General features: G+C 34.4%; 1 protein-coding gene across 4 annotated transcripts in view; it reads right to left on the bottom strand.

Annotated features, from left to right (window-relative positions):
• Positions 1–22505, bottom strand: part of Uck (Uridine-cytidine kinase) — a 329786-nt gene that overhangs the window by 145479 nt on the left and 161802 nt on the right. Inside the window, exon 7 of one of the 4 annotated variants that reach the window (XR_011333491.1) lies at positions 20861–21001. The exons of the other annotated variants lie outside the window; for them this stretch is intronic. The gene's annotated coding sequence lies outside the window, so the exon portion shown is untranslated. The remainder of the gene's footprint in view (positions 1–20860; positions 21002–22505) is intronic. 4 annotated transcript variants of the gene reach the window in all.

Genomic DNA, 22505 nt, shown 5'->3' with positions numbered 1-22505 from the left:
ATTGGTATATTAGCTAATCTGTGTATCATTGTACAGAAAGCTGTATATTTATGTTATATGAGATGGTTTGATGAATTGTGTACGTGTGTTGTGATTGTAATGGGTTTCCTGTATATTTTAAATTCGTATTTGTTGTATGTTTTGGTTATAGTGATGTCTAAGAAGTTTATAGCTATTTCTAGTGTATACTTTAATTTCGAATCTATTTTGTTTAGTTGTTGATGTAGATTTTCTATTTGTCTTCTATTGCCGTTATATAGGACTATTATGTCATCTTATATCAATACCAGTACATTATTTTCTCTGCGTGTTTGTTGTCAGTATTTACGGTATGTGTGTTTGTTCTATATTATGTATGACTATTTCAGCTAATATGCTTGTGGTGAGGTAATCCTTCAGTCTGTGCATAGTGTTTGTTGTTATGTGTGAAATAATTTTGTTTTGTGATGATTTCTGTGATGTGTATAATTTCGTCAATGTGAGTCTGTGGTATGGTGTTTTTGTTAAGCATTTGTCAAAGCATTTTGAGTGTTTCTATTACGGGTATGTATGTATATAAACTTTCGATGTCCAATGATGCCAATGTTGTGTTGTGTGGAATATGTTTGATTTTGTTAACTAGGTCTATGATGTTAATTATTGTTATTGGGTTCTCAAATTTTATATTATTTCTGATTATATTGTCTATGTATTTCGCCAATTTACATGCTGGTGCATTTTTGTAATTTGTTAGGGGCCTGATTGGCATGTTTTGTTTGTGAATTTTCGGTACTGTAATGCATTCACTTTGGTGCGTGGGGTTTAAATTTATTTTAGTTGCTGTTTTTTGTTATTAGGTATTACATGAGGATTTTGATTTATTGCATTTTTTATTATGGGTTGATATTTTGTTGTTGGGTCTGCACATAAAGATGCAGCTTTCCATACAATGGCACAAAGATTAATTAATATACCAATGAATGATGACACTACACTGAAGAACTAAATACAATAAAATAAATAGCACTAAACAACGGATATAACCCTAACATAATAAACACAGCAATAAAAAGGGAAAACAGAAATATAACAAACCAACACAAATAACGCACGAGAATAAATACATAACATTAACATATCATAATGTCCACACCTGTGGAGTAACGGTCAGCGCGTCTGGCTGCGAAACCAGGTGGCCCGGGTTCGATTCCCGGTCGGGGCAAGTTACCTGGTTGAGGTTTTTTCCGGGGTTTTCCCTCAACCCAATATGAGCAAATGCTGGGTAATTTTCGGTGCTGGACCCCGGACTCATTTCACCGGCATTATCACCTTCATCTCATTCAGACGCTAAATAACCTAAGATGTTGATAAAGCGTCGTAAAATAACCTACTAAAAAAAAAAAACATATCATAATACCAATACATACAAAATTGTAATTCTATTCAGAAAACTAAAATATACGATAGATGTAAAACAAATAACACAGTACAGAAATATCTGAATAATCACATCAAACAAATATATCGTCGCTTAAGAACCAATACCGCGTAACTGACATTTTTGGTCAAAACTGTTTTTTTGCACAGAGGGTACCTCCACTGTCATCTGCATGCATTGACAAGCGCGGGAATTTGATTGCATGAATGGCCTGCGTGCGAAGGAGGGGGGTACAATACCGCGTATCTGAAGCCACGAGAAGTCTGCAGGAAATACCGCGTATCTGACAACAGATAGGCTGTTATGTCTACTCCCTGCGCGCCCTCAGTATGGAAGCTGGTTCTCGTTACTGCCTTGTAAAATTGTATCAACAGTGTGTGATATTCTGAGAAGATTAAAGAAGTGTTCAGTTTCAAATATTTTAAAAGGTAAATATAATAGCATTATTTCCCTAATGTCAATTCAATGTTAGTTGAGCTGAATTCACGCAGAATATTACTGCAAGTTCATTCACTGAAATATAGTACATTTGATATTTTATTATTATATATGCCTACAGATACAAGAAAAGAAATGGACAATGAATCAGACGACGGTCAGTTTAGCGAGAACGAAATCCTATCTGTGGTATGTTCTGCATTCAAGATGGGAGAAACTTCTGTGAACATTAACAAAGGTATGGCATAAGAAATATCACAGTTATTAAACGATTATTTTTCTTCAGTTACGGAATCATAACAGCAAACTTAATTTAAGTAATATAAATAATCATGAATGGGCCGCTAAAATAATTTGCGCTACATTCAGTGGTCCTAAGCTTGGTCCCTTCCATTTCCTCCGGTAGGAGGAAGATCTAAATTGATGATAATATTTACTACACATGTTTTTTAATCAATTTATATCACATTTATAAACACTAGTAATCTCATCTTATTCGTAGGTGTGCTGCCTGATAATTCAAATGCAAAAGAAAACCGTCCTTCTGAAAATGGGTTGCTGCAGATCAGGCATTGTCCGTCCAGTGTTACCGGTAAGGTTATGATCACATTATGCAGTCTGGTATGATTTAAAGCAACACTATTAAAATAATACCGCTAGAAATAGGATAGGATAGAAACTGAAGACAATACCTCGTCAATGAAGGATCTACACTAAATTTCGGATGCGTCTTCAGATGTAGACGACCCCGAAGAATTTGTGAGTGCTACTTATTCTACATTTTTACATTCGTCAGAAAAAGGTAAAGAGAAGAATCTTCAAGCGTTTGATGGAAATTTGACAAAAAAGAGAAAAATAAGTTCAAAGCCACACAAGGTTAAGTGGAAGAAAATGAAAAATAGAAAACTTGGAATGGAAGAGGAAGCTTATCTTAGCTACAAGAGGTCGAAAGATGGCAAAGTGACACATGATACGGAAAGAGATGCAAGGAATTTGGTGCCAGAGTGTAGTTATAAAATGTGCCAAAATTCGAAAGTAAGAGGCTGTAATTTAATTTCTAATTAGAGAAGACACATCTTTCAGGCATTCTGGAAAACTATGACTTGGGGACAGAGGGCCGTTCACGTATCAAATCTTGTGAATTTCACTCCTACTAAAAGACCTGGCAGTACAAATTCTGAATCTAGAAGAAAGAGAACATTTGTCTACAATCTAAAAGTTGATGAGAAAAAAATTCAGGTTTGCAAAATGATATTTCTGTGTACATTGGGAATTAAAGAATGAACTGTGAAATATTGGTTAGCTAATAGTACTGATGGCGTCCCTTCAGTAAAAAGAAGTCATGTTCTCGTGCAAAAGCACAGAAAAAAAAGCATCAGTAGCCTGTCTAAATTACCGTCACATTACTGTATGTAGAACCGATTGTGCCATAGTTTTTATGATAGTATTCCACACAAGGGTTACTCAAGGATTACTTTTTGTGATTTCAGCATAGCCCTATAATTATTTATTGTGTTTAACGAATATTGTGCCTGAAAAGTTATCATCATTATTATATTTTATATGATTTTCTTTTTATTATTCGCAAGTCAGTCAAGTCCATTGTCAATAACAATAATAATAATAATAATAATAATAATAATAATATTATTATTATTATTAATTATTTTATTATAAAATTATACTTGTGAGCAACGTTTTAGTAACAATTATACTTATCTATTCAAATACGTAGTGTGAAAATAAAGTATCTAGTAACAGATTATTATTATTATTATTATTATTATTATTATTATTATTATTATAAACATTGAACTGTGTCTTCTTTTTCCTTTCCCATAGTTTCAGCATTTGACTGACTAAGAATGCAGCAATCATTGTCTGGAACGTAATCTAGTGCTGATTCAAGCTACAGCCTACCGACCTTGACCTCAAGTCAGATGGTAGGACAACAATTCAGATAACACATTGACATATACAAGAGCACGAATAATATTTCCAGAAGGCAGTTTTCATGCAAAGAAAACGCTTGTCAACATGTATCTTGAAGCTGCTAAAGTTGTCTCACAATACCGTGTAACTAACAAAATGTAGTCAACGGCAGAGTTCCAATACCGCGTAAGTGACATAGCCAAATGTCTACAGCCATGATCATCCATTTTCACTTAGTTATAAATTAGTTAAGCTATTTCATAGCCATACACCACTTTTCAAGACTATTCCGTTATTTTTATGGTTTTTATTCAGTTTTTTCCTTCTCCTGTAAAATTTACATTTTGTCAGTTACGCGGTATTGGTTCTTAAGCGACGATATTTCAACTGGGGTTTATAAATTAAAATGCAATAGCTGTCCAGATTTGTACGTAGGACAGAATGGAAGATCATTTCAAATAAATACAATGAACACATTAAAGCAATAACAGTACATCACATCAAATTATGCGGAACATATTGCTAAAAACAATCACAACTATAGCATAAACACAGATATGGAAATAATACACATCACATCAAAAAGTCCATAGTTAAACATATTAGAACAATACCAAATATAAAAGCACACAATAACATACCCACAGCATAAATTTAATACACAATTACAATTCAATATGCATACATTATTCAATCTCATTATACACGACACACAAACAACCATCCCCCACCATAAGAGCAATACACCCCTACCCCACCACTGACAAAAGCAAATGCCAGAAATCAAGACCACCTGGAGTAGCAGTAGTTCGAAGGACACTGAAGATGACACCACACCGGTCTTGAAATGAGGCCCGTCTGTCATAAGTTACATTATCTTTTTAAAAAACTGTAACACTTTTAACATTTTATCTCTAGAAAGTTTTATAGTTTTAATCAAGTGTTAAAGTGAACAATAAAATATAATGAATCAAAAATATCATCTCCATGATATTGAAGTTACTGGTCTTCTAATTGGTGCTAGTGGAACAAACCCTAAATTATTTGTAGACATGTGCAAGAAGCTAGGTATTTCAACTACAACCATAAAAAACATACCACTATTAGCCATTAAAGGTTCTCTAAATATTTAAAAAATAATCTATACTCTCATTAACTAGAAAACACTTTTTACATGCCGAAAATTTTTACAGTAGCCCATTATAATATATATTTCTTTATTGTTTCCTACAATATTTTCGCTAATTCCAACAATCTTGACCATTATACCTTTGTTATTGATATCTCTATATAAATTCATTTGTTAAGAATTTTGTAAATCAAATTGACTGTTAAGCTTTGTCAAGGGGCAGCCTTGAATTTCGAGGAAGCAAATATACTACATAATATAAATATTTTCCAAAAATTACAACATAATTACTAGGAACCCCGAAATTGAACTATAAATACTTGCAAGGGAAGGTTTATCTTCTGGTAGCATCTGAACACTTTACTCTTCAGATACAATCACACTGCTGCTAATGTAAAAAGAAATAATCAGAGAATTCATTCGGTTAATTTGATAATTGGGTTCTACCTTAATATTTTTAAAAATCTTTCTACTATGCACAGAAAAAGAAACATACAGATGTAGACTGTGTAATTATGATATAAAAATTAATAGGACAAATATTAGACAATGAACAAAAAATCAATATCGACAACAGATTAGTAACTGTAGATTAATCATAGACGAAATGTGTTGTTGTTATCTAATGCTGGGCTTTGGCAACGAAGCCATTAGCGTTCTTGCTCTCCAATATTTTTCTGTGGTGGATCCATCAGGTAGAACTTCACAGGTTATGAGATGATCTTCAGTCATTTCTTCTTCTTTGTTGCATAGAGGGCAATTTGGATTTGTGTAAATTCCTATTTTATTCAAGTGTTTGGCCAAATAATCGTGTTTTGTAAGCAGTCTGAATTTTGCTACTGCAGATTTACGTGGGATTTCTGGAATAATTTCTGTTTTTTTTATTAAAATGCTCCATTTTTTATCTTTGGCTTTGGTACATAGTGCTTGGTTTTGCTTGATTTTATATTTATTTTTAATTAGTCTTTTGATGGATTTAAAAGGTAGGCTTGTATTTGTATTCTGAATTAAATTGGATCCTTTTTTGGCAAGAAAGTCAGCAGTTTCATTTCCAGCAATTCCGCAATGTGCAGGTATCCATTGCAATTGAATTCTTTTCTGTAGTTTTTGAAGTTGTTGGATCATTTTGTGACATTCTTTAATTTGGATTGACATCATTTTATATGAATTTATTGCATATAATGCTGCTTTAGAATCAGAGAGAATGACAGCATTTTGAAATTTATCTATTCCGTATAGTAGATGTTGGAGTGAGATATGAATAGCCATTATTTCCGCATCAAAATTTGTTGTATGATGTCCTGCTGGTTGATAAAATGAGAATAACGCACATGTAATTCCTGATCCTGAGTTGTTATTGATAGTAGACCCATCTGTGTAGATATGTAACCATTCTTCTGGTGGGTATCTATTGTTCACAGCTTCTAATGCCAGCGCTTTTAGTACAGGTTTGGAAGTTTCAGATTTTGTAACTGGTTCTTCTAAATCTAGTTGAATGTTAATTGGTTCGAAGGTTAGAGGGTTTTCTCTGCTTAAAATGTTTTCTTTAGATTTAGGGAGATTGAATTCTGTTTTTATTTCCGTGACTTTGGACAGGAAACTTGTTTGTGTTTTCAACTTGGTTGGTTGTAACAGCCTTTTTTCCCATTTTGTTGTTGTTAACCGTAGCATTTTTTCATGGTGTGTTAGTGCCTGCTCCTCTAGAGTGAGATATATTGGAGGGTTCTGTGTTAGGGCTTGCATTGCCGTGATTGGGGTTGATTTTGCTGCACCAGTTATTAGTCGCAGGGCCTGATTTTGGCATACTTCTAGTCGATTCAAGTTGAAATTATTTGCTGTAATTAATACCTCCGCATTGTAGAGAAGTATTGGCTTGATGAATGTTTTGTATGTGATGTTCAAAGTCTGCCAATTACTACCCCACTTGGCTCCAGCTAATCTCTTTAAAATTTTAAGTCTTTTTGTTGATTTGTTTACTACTGCTTCAATATGATTTTTCCAAGATAATTTTGAATCAAAAATTGTCCCTAAATATTTCGTTTCATATGTTTGTCTCAGGTTTGTTTTCTTGAACTGTAGATTTAGTTTTGGGCTTTTTTTCTTCAAGCTAAATATTTGAAACGTTGTTTTATCAGTATTTATGGCCATCAAATTGTTGTCAGTCCACTTTTCTAATAGGATCAGAGCCTTTTCCATTGAAGTTTTGGATTTGACTATTTGTGGGGAAGATGTCCACATGACCATGTCATCTGCAAAAAGAGATGTCTTTATTTCTGGGCTTGAAACAACTGGGGGGAGATCGTTGATGTAGATGTTAAACAAGGTTGTACTTAGTACTGCACCTTGTGGGAGGCCCATTTTTATTTGTCGGAATTTGGAAGTACTGTCATTGTATTTTGTAGCACAGAAACACTGGGAAAGGAAGTGAGTGTTATCCAGTTTAGCATGTTGTTTTGAATGCCTATTTTTGTGAGTTTTTCAAGTAGTTTATATCTCCATACTGAATCGTATGCTTTTTCAAAATCAATGAAAACTGATAGCGTATCCTGATTTTTGTTGAAAGATTCTTTGACATCTTGGGAGAGCTGAATTGTATTTTCTTTTGTAGATAGGTGTTGTCTGAATCCTGTTTGTGCTGCTGTTAGTATATTATTTAACCTTACTGAAATCATACGTTCTGCTGTTTTTGCAATGACACCTGTCTTGCCTTTTTTTAGAATAGGGATAATTATTGCTTTTTTCCACTCTGTAGGTACAGTAGAAGTCCATGATAGGTTAAATAATTTCAGTAGTGCATTTCTTCCCTTTTGTCCAAGATGTTTCAGAAATTCTGCATGTATTTTATCAGGTCCAGGAGATTTTTTATCTTTTAACTCATGGATTGCAGAATCTAGTTCTCCTATGGTGAATTCTTTGTGGAATATATCGTTTGTTTGTTCTTGACACTTCTTAAATTTTTTGAGATCTTTTTTGATCTGCCTTTGCTTCTTTTTAGCTTCAGGAGAAAGTTTATGTTGAGAGCTATAATGCTTGTTAAAGGCTTCGGCAATAAAGCTGCTGGAAGTGAACGTTTTCCCATTAAATTTGAGTGGTTCTTTCCTCGTTTCTCTCTGAGATGTGATTTTATTTAGATATCTGTATACTTTTTTTGCATCTTTTCTATAATCAGCTTTTTCGATAAATTCACTGAATAAGTTTTTCTTGGCTACATAGATTTCTTTTTTTAACTTTGCTGCCTTTCTTCGCCATTCTTGTGTATCTATTGGGTTGTTGGACAATTCTGCTTTTTTCCTTGCTATGTCCCTTTCTTTTTTTAACTTTGATAGATCTGCATTCCAAAAGGGTTTATAGTTTTTAATTTGTCCTCTTGGAATCCAATTTTTTGCTGCTTCGAGAATTATGTTTGAGGTTGTATTGTTGAATTTATCTGTATATACTTCGTATTGAATGGAGTATAATTTTTGTTCGGTCTCTTCTGTAAATTTTGCCCAATTAGCTTTTCTAAAATTCCAAGAGTATTTTGGTTTTGGTTTGCTATTATTTTGTTTGTCCTGATGTATTATGGATGCAATAACTGTTCTATGATCTGATCCTAGGTCTTCAATGATTTCACGTGTAGTCTTATCTTGCAAATCTGATGATACTAACAGGAGGTCTGGGTTTGTACACTGACCATTATAATGTAAGTATGTAGGACAATCGTCGTTCCTGTAAATAAGTTCTAAAGTGCTTGAATTTAATAGATCTTCAATAGTTTTGCCACTAGCATTATAGTCTTTGTATCCCCATTTAGGTGAATGACCATTAAAATCGCCAATCAAAATCGTTTTTCGGTGTATATTTATTATATCCAGACAAGGGTTGTTATTAGGTGAATTGTATATTCCACATATGGTGTAATGTGAATTTCCTTTCCAGATTTCAATTTGGATAATTTCTACTTTGTCTTCTTGTTGCATTTCCTTTATAACTTTAAATTTTGATAAAATGTTTATTCTAACACCTGCAAGAATTCCACTAGCTACTTGACGTGATTTGGGGAGAATATATATATTGAATCCAGAAATTTGAAAGTATTTCAGTTGATCTCTTGATACATTTGCTTCTTGTATAATAAATACATCTATCTCTTTTTCCTCTATGATTGTTTGTAGTTCGGCTTTTTTGCTCTGTGTAAGTCCTCCTGCGTTCCATTGGAGAATTTTAAGGATGTTCTGTAAATGACGTCCTGCAGATGTCCCTGCCCGGGGATCCGAATGGGGGACTATTTTACCTCCGGAAAACTTATCTGAAGGATTTGCCATTAGGTTAATTAGCATAAGTGTAACCATTTTTTAAGTGGGCACCAATTTTTTGTTTGTAATGGTGGTTACATCACCCACTCGCGTAAACCCCCAGTATGACTGGAGGGCCACACCTGTCGTTGGTTAATGGGTCCATCGGGCCTGGCCGGGAGGAGTTTTAGAGTCCACCGACCTTTCTCACAAGCACCACTTGTGGAACATTTCTACGCCGTGGCAGGCCAGCGTAAGAGATGAAATAGCATTTCCTCTATTTCTGATGTTGTGGTTATACCGCCAATACTAGGTCCCCAGAGCCTCATCTGTAAAAGCAGATTGCACCACGAGCAGGTTGAGGTTGGGTTTTGGATAGGAGAGGTTATGGAATGCACTTCACTGTCCCTTGCAACCTCATAGACGAAATGTAGAGTGCTCACAATAAAATAAGTTTGAAAATTTAATTTAAGAGTCCAATTCTTGAAGTACATCGGTGGTGGTGGTGGTGGTGGTGGTGGTGGTGGTGGTGGTGAATGTAGGATGATTATAATGACTATTAAGACCTACACTTTTATTACGTCATATTAATTTTGAACAATAACACTGTATGAAAGGACGTGTTTCAACCAATCATGGCTGTTTATCGCTATAATTTTATCACTTCCCTAGCATTTGTTTCTTTGTTTGTCAACATTTCACGCTGCAAATTCTTCATAGTACTTTAAAAGCATGCTTTGCGATCGTCATTTGTTTCAAACATAAATAGTTAACTGAAAATGGCGGCTCTGTTCAAACGTTTTGGTGAAGCTAATATTAGTGAAATAGAATTTTAGTAAGTCAATTAATACCTATTTTATTGAATCTTTATATACTTTCTTCTATTTGTATCACCTTCCTACCATTGGTTTCTTGTTTGCCAACATTTCAAACTGCAAATTCTTTACAGTAGTGGTACTATGAAACATACTTTGCGATCATCATTTGTTGACTGCATAGATAGTCAACTGAAAATGGCGGCTCCGTTCAAACATTTTGGTGAAGATAACATTAGTGAAATAGAATTTTTGTAAGTCAATTAATATTGTATTGTATTAGAGTACTTTATTTCTTCTAATCTTTATATATTTTCTTCTAATCGTGTAATAGTCAATTAAATACCATTCGAGTTTTGATTTTCTCTAGATAAATCAAAACTTCTAGTGAAATTACTGTTGATAAAACGTTAACTTCCAAAGATTGAATTATTATGCTTACAGAGGTTTGAACCATCCATTAATTCCTAAAATTGTTCTTAGTTCACCAAAATATAAAATGATATGAATAACGCAAATCTCATCTTTGAATAGTGAATGTAATGTATTTCGTTGCATCAGCATTGATATAATCCTGTTAAAATTGAGCATCAAAAACTATCTTTAAAAACTAAATCAGTATATTACTCTCATGAAACTTTCACACTGAAGAGGGTCCAGAAGTTATAAAGAAGCGTATTTTAAGCAAAATCAGGCATACAAATTAAAGGTGATAAAATCAGGCATCTTTTTACTTTTCTTTACAATTTCTGAACATTCTCCATATTACTTACAGATTTCAGAAAACAAATATTAATTAAAAATAAAGAACATAAGAAAGTAGAACAAAAAAAAATCAATTTAAAATCTAACAGAAAGATCCATTTGAATATGGTGCAAACTACAACGTGAATTTGATTATGATATGTCCGACAGCAGTCTCCCCATTTTAAGGCCATGTGACATTCCTGCTAAAGTAAAACCCCTATTAACTGATCTGTGGATTATCAGACTGTCTTCTTTCTCTAGTTTTCTTTTCTACCAAAAAAAATATTAGATACTGTACATCAGTGTTGGGGACCACTTTTTTAAGTCAGAACAGTTACGCGGACCACCTTCCTCTTGTTTCCTAGGGAAGCAAATTTATCATTTCTGTAGCATATTTTATATACTTATATTTTAAAACAGAATTAAGTAATTAAAATTAATTTAATTCATATAATTTTATATTAGTATTAACTAATTAAGTTAATGTTAATAGAAAAAAAATCAGTTTCGTTTTTTAATAAATCAAGGCTATTAGAGATTGGATAAAATCTTTAACTTATTAACTAAACAAACTAAATAAATGAGATGAATAAGCCTGCCGATTCTAGCACAGTTGTTCTATATTTGGATGTATGCTGGTAAGCTTAAGTCGGAGATTGAGTCGATTTCAGTACTTTGTTTTTATTAGAGTTAGTGATGAAAACCCTTTCTCACACAGATACGTAAAAGCAAACTGAATTATAATCTGTAAAGCACCATTGTACAATTCACTATATTCTCTTTTCACTTGCGATGAGGTCCAGAAATTAATCATACCTTTCTCTTGGAATTTCACTTTAAGTCCAGTGTCATTCGAGAGTTCAATTAACTGTTCTTTTTCAATTAATGAAAGTTTATTTTCAATATCGCAATGAAATGGATCACGAACACATGAAAATTCGTCATATTTACTTGGAAAATAAGTTTAAAATTGTGACCTCGTAGTTTCGAGATGCGAACATATGAGGAGCATCGTTTCAAAATGTGATATGTTCCCGAATTCTAATTTTACAGGAAACAATAAAATGTTTCTCTCCTAAAGTGTTTCGAATATGTTTAAAAATGAACTACCATCGTGTTAATATAGACATTTATAACTAATACTGATAAAATCTGAAATGTGTTTCCTATCACAATGCGGAGCAATTTGACTTTTAATTTGTTACTTAATACGTTTTGAAACAACACAAATAATTTAATTTGTTTCTTACAAAATGCTGTTTCATTTGTTTATCTTCTTCACAGAGATATCATTTATTATTTGTTATAAAGTAACAGAAATGGTTATTTGAGATTAAATATTCTGTGTTCCGTATCTATATCAAAGAAATAGGCCTATCATAAATTATTATACTAGGGCACTAACAAAATTGAAGCTACATTATTTTTTTGAGTACCCTTTAGTCTAAAATTAATACACATAAGTAATATAATTATGAAAATACAGTCTTCCAGAGTCTTTCAAAATCTGATTCTTCATGAAGATGTTCACCATGTTCGTTATTTTCAGTATAAGATCCTGTATCAATGCTGAGGCAGAAACATAGAACCCCACGTCATCCAGTTCTTCCCAACTATCTCCAAATCTCACTTTCAGCAAAGTATTCATATCGTTCTTCTTAGCATCAGTAAGATTTGTGGCTCTGTTATTCTTCTTACTCCTCGTTTCATAATACGAGTGCCTACTTTGAAAGGATCATCATATCTAAATGTGGGTTCCATTTTCAAAGTAACCTCTGATTTTCCATTTTTATAGATCCTTTTCAATGTAACCCTTTTCATAACCTTGATTCTGTCCATCTTCTTGTATTGTGAAGCTAGAGATTTATAATCTCGAATTGTCCAATTTTCTCCTAGAGTTTTAATGGAACCCACTCTTTCATTAAAAAAAAAAACCTATACACATTTGGGAGTAATTATCTCGGCTTTCTTGCACAACATTTTCTCTAAGACTCCGAAAAGTCTATAAGCTGGTAAAAATGAAGGGCCCCAAACTGGAAAATGCATTACAACTTCGGAAATGTGTGGGGGTGCCTTGCTTTGGATCCAGAAAGGAAGGACGTGTACTATGTGCATGTTTTTGTTCTGCCCACTGCATCTGTCAAGAAAAGTCTTATGCAAGTAACATCCTGCTCAAAGCTGAGTGCTTCGAGAAATGACATTCCTCCTGATGCCACTTCATTTGCACCTCTTCCAGACTGAATCTCATTTCATGTATAGAATGTAGGGAACTTTGTGGGAATGATGCACAGTGAATCGGAAACGATTAGTTGTAGAAAGGTCCAGTTTTCCTCATTGCGTGTATATGGAAATGTATGTAGTTTAGAATATATTATGTCAGAATGTGATATTTAATTCAGTTTATTGTAGTAACACAGCTGATGTACTTACCTTGCTTCCATTTCGCGATTCCTTTTTGTTTTTGTTCTCAATCTTTTCCTGATCCTCTTTGATCTTTCTCCAACTATTGCATAACCATCCATTTTGTACAAAAGTAGTAAGCAACCGTTATTCATTACATCATACATAGATGCTGACAACTTAGGAAAAAAATGCGGCATTTCGTTCCAGTCAACCAACGAAAGAAAAACGGTTGGGAATTTAATACGATTTGAACCAATCAGTTTCGCAAACATAACACAATTTGATCCGACGCATCAGAAAGAGCATACAAAAAATACGGAATATAATACGAAATGATGCAATTTTGTTATGATATATGATAGAAGACATGGTTATAGGCGCGAAATCGCATCAAACTAAATTTCGATGGAGGGGGGGACTTAACATGTTTTGAAACGACACTCCTCATATGTCACTGCATAATTCTTTTCCAATAATGAAATCATTTTCGACCGAAAGAGACTCTAGGGTTGGAAATAGTGAAAAAATCGTCTGTTTTACGGAACTGACCCACAAACCAAGTTTATTTTCTCATGCGCATTGAGAACAGTCAAAGAATTACCTTGTAGAGAGAGATATACTTCGTTTAATTTTGAGAATATATCTGAAAGATATGCCAATGTACTCAGTCACATGTCATCAGCTGATGTACAGCGAAAAGATGACGAGAAACACCACGTTCATAGTGCTTTAAATCCCTCTTTTGTTGCTGAGAGTAGAGTGGGAAGTCGACAGACAGGTAGGGTAATACATTTCAAAAATGTCAGTACTGGAAGAAAACGTGATAGGTAATTGCTTTGTGTTATTTCCAAACTCTGAGATTTTCAGCTATAGTTTGATTCGCAATTCGTTTGAATTTCATTTTTTCTTCTGTCCTTTTTGAAGGACCACAAGGGCAGACCTCGAGGACCACAGGTGGTCCGCGGACCATAGTTTGAGAAACGCTGCTGTACATCATATTAGTACATACTTTTCTAGAGAGGGTTATTACAAGCATTTACCATTGTACAGTATTTAGCAGGAATGCTGCAGCTGCCAGCAATGAAAACGCGGTTAGACCTGAAATACATTGGAGCCATTTTGAAATGGAAATGCACTGCATATGTAGTTGGCTTGCAATAGCGTCTTGATAGATCATAAATTTGAAGTGAGTATACTACATTAGTAGCTTTTGAAGTCGAAACGAATGGCTGCAGTTCATTTGCTGCAATGAGACTTCATATATGCAGTTCACTCTATAATATCCTGTTTCGACTGACAGTGTTCTTTTCTTCATTTCTGTACAAGATGGGTGTAGAATCCAATGAGTTTAAAATAAAACCATTCATTAACCCCTGAAAGGTCGCGTGCGTAAAAGTTATGTAATGGATCGCACATGGTCTAATCGACCATGTGCACAAAATGTAATGAAATTTGTATTTTTCACTAACATCCAGGGCCACCGAGAAGGGGGGCAAAGGGGGCAAGTGCATATGAGCCTGTGAGCAGTATGGGCTCGTCAGATTAAGTAAGTCTAATTTCTTTTTATTATCACAGATACATACCAGTACTATAAAATTTTGTAAGAACATTTGTTACATAAATCTGACATATTAACCAACAATAATAGAATTAATACAAATTACCACTTCATTATGTAAATGTTTAACTTTTATATAATAGAATATCGGTTTTCCACATTAACAATCATCGACACGGCACTTGAGGGCTCCGGGATTTGCCTGAAATATGTTCCCATCACTTGTACCGAACACATTAATTGGCTTGTCCTCTTTTAACTACCAATCCCTGCTGGCCCACTGCAATATACTAGTGGACTCTCCCAAATCCAAGCCAGAGGATTACGTTTCCTTTTCAGTAGACCTACATAGTATGTTTCGTGACGAAACTTTCATCTTTTTGTTATCGTTTTTGAGTCATTCCACGTGAAATCGCACAAAATTATACAAATTTTGACCTTCATATTTCTGATTGCGTTTATATTTTTTTTACCAACTCTATGGGTCTAATAAACCAACAAGTGTATTTTTATTTCCTCCTAAGTCCACATGTTTTTAAAATATTACATGTTAAAATTCGTTAAAAATGCTACACAATGCAACATTTAAAGCGTCATATTTCTGACGATATTGATGTTAAATTTAAAAAAAAAAAAATGTATTTAAAAGCTTAAAGTACTGGCTTTTATTAAATATTTACTAACTAATTTTAATATAATTATTACAAATATTTTTTTATAATTCAATTTTTAAAAGTTATATATCAATGTGAAATAGCCCTTTTAAAAATCTAAAAAAATTCTCACTAGGTGCACTGAAGTATTCTTAATAATTCCAGAAAAAGCAGAATGGGATCTCCAATAGTTCAATGGAAATTTAATTACTTACGACACAATGTGTAGCGGTCAGTGCAGCAGCAGTGGACGGGAAGCGTTAAAGCACGCTGGGAGGTTTATCGGCACTGGATGATTGACTGAACGTTGCAACATTACACCCAGTACAGATTAAGTCACTCGAGGAATCGCTGCTAATTTACTTACTATGATATCTTCAAATATTTGTACATTATGCTTTTTAAATGTTTCTTTTCATTCACACTTTAAATTTTCATTCGCCTACCTTCTTTCTTGAAAGAAAATTGTTTTACTAAATCTTCAGTTTTTGACAACCGAATGAAAGAATGTAATTCTAATGTACCAGTTTTAGATTATGGTATCTGGCCTGCAAATTTTCAGTGTGGTTTTTGTGCTTATTCAATGGACAAAATATAAATGACACGTTAGAAATATTTTTTGTGACCAATCAAACAGTTTTTTTCTTGGTGTTTTTATTTATTTATTTATTCTGGTGTAGTTAAGGCCATCAGGCCTTCTCTTCCACAACACCAGGAATACAAATACAATAACAGAAATAAAAAGGAAAAAAAAACACTATAAACGAAGTAAAGTCACACAAAAATATACACAGGTTGCAGTCACACAAACTTTAAATGAGTGATTAAGTATAATTAATTGTATCCTAATTAACTAACATAAACAAGAAACTTGCGATTTTAATCTGGAGTAAAAAAAAACACAAATCGACACTTCTAGCAATATCTAAAAAGCATTAAACAAGACAAAATTTTCCAATTTAATTTTGAATTGTGATAAAGTCCGGCAGTCCCTGACATCATTAGGTAGCGAATTCCAGAGACGAGGTATTTCTACAGTGTACGAGGATGAGTATAGAGACGTTCTATGATGAGGGATAGAAAGAAGTGCTTGATATCGGTTTCGAAGAGTTGTAAGAAATTGAAAGCGCGATAAGAGATAATTCGGAGTAGAAGTATGCATGATTCTAAATAGAAGAGACAGTGAATGCATTGTTCTTCGTTCCTTCAGACGCACCCATGAAAGTAACTGGAGGGAAGGTGTTATATGGTCAAATTTACGAGTATTGCAGATGAATCGTATGCACACATTATGAACACGTTGTAGTCTCTCAGCTAAGAGTGAACTTACATTAGTTAGTAAGGAATCGCAATAATCAAAATGGGGCATTACAAGCGTCTGAATAAGATTCTTTTTTAGACTAAGTGGTAGAAATTCTTTCATATGAAACAAAGAGTGAAGTTGAGAAAATATTTTTTTGCAAGTGTGTGTTACTTGGGTGTTCCAATTTAGATCGCTATCCATAAAAATGCCAAGATTTTTAACTGTTTCACTGTATTTAACAATAATCCCATTCAATATTATATGTGGTATAGTACCACTATCAAGAGTACTTCGTAGACGATTATGTCCCATTACGATTGCTTGCGATTTCTCTGGATTTAACCTTAATCCAAATTTGTGTGACCACAGTGAAATCGAATTTAAGTCTTCGTTTATTTTATTTACTGCGTCACTAGTCTCATCAGGGTGGAAATGCAAATAAATTTGCAGGTCGTCAGCATACATATGGTATTTGCAGTGTTTTATCATTTTAGTCACGTCATTAATATAAATCATGAAGAGTAAAGGTCCGAGAACTGATCCTTGTTGAATTCCAGATTTCACGACACACCATCTTGAAGAATAATCGCATGCAATGACACATTGTTGACGTTCGCGAAGGTAGGATTCAAACCAAGTAACAGAACTTTCAGAAAGATTCAGAAGTCTTAATTTACATAATAGAAGGTCCGTGTCAACTGTATCAAATGCCTTACTGAAGTCAAGTAATGTCAGCAGTGTTAATTTACGTTCATCTGTGGCTTCACGTATATCCTCATTCACTTTTAGTAGTGCTGTAGTCGTACTATGTCCATTTCTGAACCCGGATTGGTATTCGTCCAGTAAGGCATGTTCGGTTAGATAGTTCATTAGTTGTTTGTGAACAATACGTTCCAGAGCTTTTGATAGGGCAGGTAGGATACTAATTGGACGGAAATCATTTGCACATAATGGGGTTTTAATTTTAGGGATCGGACGGATAAAGGCTTTCTTCCAGAGGTTCGGGTAGGTAGAAGTTATGAGTGAGGCGTTGAATATATGTGTTAATGTCGGCAGTATTATGTCCAATATTTTCTTCAATAATATTATACTAATATTATCCACACCTTCAGCTTTAGAAGTAATACGTTTTATTGCCGCTCTCACTTCAGTTTCTGTGACATAAGTGAAGAAAAATATTTCTCTATCCGGAATTGGAGTCATTTGTAATTCGTTAACTGTCTGCTGTTTGTCGACCGTATCCAAGGTTATTGACTGTACCGTTGCAAAATGGTCATTTAGTTCGTCAAGAGAAACTGGCACACTGTCTACCTGAGTCCTGGGATTTCCTAAGCCAATTGTCCGTAAGTTTCTCCACAGTTTGGAAGGGTCAGCTCCCCCCTTCAAGATGTTATGAAAATGTCTCAGTTTTGCGTTTCTAATGGCTTGAGTAGTTCTGTTACGTAAGAGTTTATAATAATTATAAGAGATTTCTGTCTTGTCATGTTTAAACGTTTTGTATGCAGTGTTTCTGTCCGTAATCATACTACGTATGTCAGCAGTCATCCATGGTGCTGGTGTTCTTTTTACGCGTTTAGATTTGATAGGAGCATGCTTGTCATATAAATTTATAATATACTCATTTAGTTTAACAAGTTTCTCGTCAACAGTATGTAAGGTCCATATTAAGTCCCAGGGAATCTTTATTGCGTCTTCAAGTAGTTGGGTTTCATCAATACGTTTCAAGTCACGATACTTTATGAGTTTAGGTGTGGGCTTGGGACACTTCAAAGAATATACTAGATAAATAATATCGTGGTACGAAATTCCCGAAGCCGCACATTGTCCATGTTTTTGTACTTTGTCTGCATTCTTCGTAATAATTAAGTCTAATAGGGATTCGGAAGATTGGGTATGGTGGGTTGGTTCAAGGGGAAGGACTGCTAGATCAAGAGCCTGGAACATGGTCAATAGATGTCTAGTGTAGTTCGAATCAGAGGCTAACAAATTTGTGTTAAGATCACCCATTATTAAGACGTGTTCATAATCTGTGATGAATTCCAATAACGATCTCTCGATCTCTGCAATATCGTTAATCTTCGGGGGTTGGTAAATTACACAAATAAGGCATTTCTGAAAGCTTGTCAATACTTCTACAAATAGCATTTCAGGTTTTCCGGCATACTCGCCAGGAGATGTGTGTATTATTCTGGGATTGAGATCTGATCTGACATATGCAGCAACGCTGCCCCCTTGTTTATTTAAACGATCATTTCTTAATAGCGTATAACCATCTATGTGTAATGTCGCTGAGGATAATGTAGGTTTGAGCCAAGATTCAGAGATGAGAAGAGCATGCAAATTCTGATTCGAGAATATGGATTGAATTTCGTCAAAGTGTGCAACCAAACTCTGAGCGTTAATATGGGCTACGTGAAGGGATGAAGAGTTCTTGGAAAATGCTGTTGTTAAAATGTTGAATGCTTCAGGGTGAGAGAGAGGGTTCTGGTCAGCAGGTATAGGGGAATGGTGTGAGTGAAGGTCATTGTACAATGTTCTGTCAGAGACAACCGGATTATTGCTGTCAAAAATCAGGGTATCCAACTTAAAAGAAAAAAAAAAAAAGTTATATAAAAATATGAAGTTGCTACAAGAAAAGATTTCCTATTAATTAATAACTTAGCTAACTTAGCTAAATATAAACCCAGTTGAAAAGCTAGTAGATCTAACCTAGACTAAGAATTAAAAAGTATAATTAAATAATAATAATAATAATAATAATAATAATAATAATAATAATAATAATATAGTCTTGGGAAACTAACACTAAAGAAAATTAAAAAGTAGGAAGAATAAAAGTAACATTGCACAACAGCTCACAGTTCAGAAGTTCAAATCTGCAGCACAAGTTATCCGGTGCTTTACATTACCTACTTTAACGAATATTACGCCGTCTATAGTCCAGACACTAGACACACCAAATTTGCCTATCGCTTCCCGTAACAGGCCATGCCTTACCTTGGTCAGATCTTCCCTCAGGGTCATTCCGGAGCCCTTCAGCCTCTTTTTGTTAAAGAAAACTTCACTTCTCTTCCTGTAACTACAGAATTTGACAATAATAGGCCTCGGTCTACCGTCGCTAGTCGTGCGGCCTACCCGGTGGCTTCTGTCGATATCTTCTACCTTCAGTTCCACTCCTATGTTCGTTGCCAGTTCCACCACGAGCTTGTCGGTATTCTCGCCAACCTCCTCCTCGATCCTGAAGATCCTGACACATTGTAAAGGCTGGCTCTCATGGCAAATCTCTTAACAGTTTCTCCAATGCCATCACATGGACCTTTACCATGCGATGTTGCAAAGAAGTGTCATTCAGCACTAATTCCATAATCGTCTTCATGTAAGCAATTATTTTTAATTTTTTTTTTATGAACTTGATCCAATGGAAAAGTAGATGATTTTTTTCATATCGTTGAATTCTTGCTTTAAGAAATTGATTGCTTCGGATTGAAAAAAGTGAAAGGGACCGGTGTCCTGTTTCATGGTTTCTGAGATGACAATACTTTTGTGACGAATTTCTGTATCTCCTTTGAAATATACTACGAAAGGAAGTATTGTGGCTTGGCATATGTTCCAATGCACACCTTGTATTGAATCTTGTATTACAAATGAATAATTTTCAGAAAAGTCTGCAATAACTATGTAATTTTCAGGTTGTACATTTCTTTGCATTCCATCAAAAATAAAATATGGCTGACTTTCGAAGGGATGACGATGCATCTTCTACATGAAAACTTTACATGCTAGGGAGTCTTTTACTTTTTGAAACTTTTCACGGGGGTATGTTTTTGTTGTAGCTTTTTTTTTTTTTGATAGGGAATTCTATTGACATCAAACTCTTGTTTAATTCCTCAATATTAGTGATTTCTAGCACTGTATCCATAGAACTGCTAGAAGAAGAACTGGGATAATCACTTTCTCTGTCCGCACTTTCATTTGATTCATGTTTATTAATATCATAAGAACTACCGGCTTCACATATAATTTCACCTGACCTATCCGGAAATTGATTGATTTTTACAGAATGAATCACATATTTGCACATTCAAAGACTCTTTTAAATTGAGATTTATCAATTAGTCGCGACTTACGCGTCTTAGTGTACTTTTCTTTTTAAAAGCGTGATTAGGAAGGTAAATGGATTTAAACACTTACGCGATCTTTACCATCATTCATGTTGTATAGAAGTCATGTCAGTCCGTGAAATTCAAATCCAAACTGATTATTTTTCTCTTCTATATTTTGTCTCCTGCCATCTGTTTACTGCCATAAAGTTTACTGCCTTACACAGCCTTGCTATAATCAAAAACACTTGGCTATAATACAGTATAAACATACAGCACTGTGAAGGGCTTCCCCTCTTAGTTGAGCTGACAATAATAAAATAACTTTAGATAAGATATTTACTGTTCCTTAAGGTATTAATCATTTGATGATTAGTATGGTGACATCAGATGTAACGGGGGATTTCGTAAAACTTTCCACGGGCAGCCTTCTAGCCTATGGCTGCAAGCAGTTCATTAGCAGGGCATCGCGAGCGCGTGCACATGCCTCCGGAAAATAAATTGTTACAAATGTATGGGTGCCGATCCCATATTTATAAATGCAGTAGTTTACAGATAATACATCAGCGAACAAGTCTATATTTTTTTCAGATTTTTAACTTGGCTATTTAATATAGTAATTTTACTTTGAAAGAGAAATGATTAAAAAAAAGGCCAAATTTTAAATTTATTTGTGATAGGCCTAAAGTAATAAAAAGTGTTGTATTTAGTCTTTCAAATGCGCAAAACCGTAAATCTCAATTATATGTAGACACAGAGTTCCAAGTGAGTTTATGTAACAGTGCACGCATAATTTGCGTAACTTCAAATAGTCATAACTACACAAATAATTAATAATTGTGAAAATAAAACAATACGGGTCTCCTTATTTGATGTCTGGAATTCATGAAAAAAAATTCGACCTTTCCGAAAAGGTCGTGTTTTATTGCTGTGCGATTTGACGTGGAATGACTCTTTTCTAGTAAATTCTGTTCATTAGTGTTACCAGTGGCATCACCGGCTGCTATATACTCCGCCTTCTCATTTAGCGTGCAACCTGTGTTAAATAACGAACCTAGCATAGTTCATAATTTTGCCACTATAGCAGTATATAGCAGCCGGCGATGCCAGTGGACAATTGACAAGTAGAAGCATAAGTCGGGAGCTGAGAAGCGCAAGGAGAGACAGAAAAATTGGAGGATATTGAGAAAGGGAGAAGAACTTTGTTTGAAGTTGGTGTGAGATTGAGCGACCTTGGAAAACTAAAAAGTAGCAGACAAATTGTCACTGAATGCGTTGTTCGAAAACAAGAGTCTTTCCAAAAACAGTATTACAGTATTTTCAAACCTCAAGAACAGAGAATGTGTTCCTAGAGACTGGCTAGTGTGGAGTGAAACAAATCAGGGAAAATAGTACAGTGACTGATTTGTTTCACTCCACACTAGCCAGTCTCTGGGAACACATTCTTCATTCTTGAGTTTTGAAAATAGTACTGTAAAGGCTCGTGTTCCGTCATATAGAAGGTTATTAGGCAGGTTGGGGGTACTTTTTTGAACAACGCATTCAGTGACACGATTTGTCTGCCACTTTTTAGTTTTCCAAGGTCGCATGTTACCTGCCATGACTCAGAGTTAGGAACTGGTGTGTGTAAATTTGTTTCAATTGCACATATTAACACATCATTTTTACTATTGTTTGCTTGTTCTGATTCAATACTACTTACTGTTATCAGAATTTTTTTTCTAGACAGCCACAAC

The sequence above is a fragment of the Periplaneta americana genome, chromosome 8 (assembly GCF_040183065.1).
Source record: "Periplaneta americana isolate PAMFEO1 chromosome 8, P.americana_PAMFEO1_priV1, whole genome shotgun sequence".
NCBI lineage: Eukaryota > Metazoa > Arthropoda > Insecta > Blattodea > Blattidae > Periplaneta > Periplaneta americana.
The sequence above is the reverse complement of the archived record's forward strand: the minus strand, read 5'-3'. Positions and strand labels throughout refer to the sequence as shown.